At 40.5% G+C, this 294-nt stretch overlaps 1 protein-coding gene across 2 annotated transcripts in view; it reads left to right on the top strand.

Moving 5' to 3' along the window:
- LOC110457303 overlaps positions 1–294 on the top strand; it is a 22,876-nt gene that overhangs the window by 7,120 nt on the left and 15,462 nt on the right. The gene's annotated exons all lie outside the window — the stretch shown is intronic.

The following is a 294-nucleotide window of genomic DNA, read 5'->3' as shown; positions in this document are numbered from 1 at the left end:
ATGTAAGTACTGGGTCAACAGTATTACACAGAGTCTATGTAAGTACTGGGTCAACAGTGTCACACAGAGTCTATGTAAGTACTGGGTCAACTGTGTTACACAGAGTCTATGTAAGTACTTAGTCAACAGTGTTACACAGAGTCTATGTAAGTACTGAGTCAACAGTGTTACACAGAGTCAATGTAAGTACTGGGTCAACAGTATTACACAGAGTCTATGTAAGCACTGGGTCAACAGTGTCACACAGAGTCTATGTAAGTACTGGGTCAACAGTTTTACACAGAGTCTATGTAC

The sequence above is a fragment of the Mizuhopecten yessoensis genome, unplaced genomic scaffold, assembly GCF_002113885.1.
Source record: "Mizuhopecten yessoensis strain PY_sf001 unplaced genomic scaffold, ASM211388v2 scaffold9085, whole genome shotgun sequence".
Taxonomy (NCBI): Eukaryota; Metazoa; Mollusca; class Bivalvia; order Pectinida; family Pectinidae; genus Mizuhopecten; species Mizuhopecten yessoensis.
The sequence above is the reverse complement of the archived record's forward strand: the minus strand, read 5'-3'. Positions and strand labels throughout refer to the sequence as shown.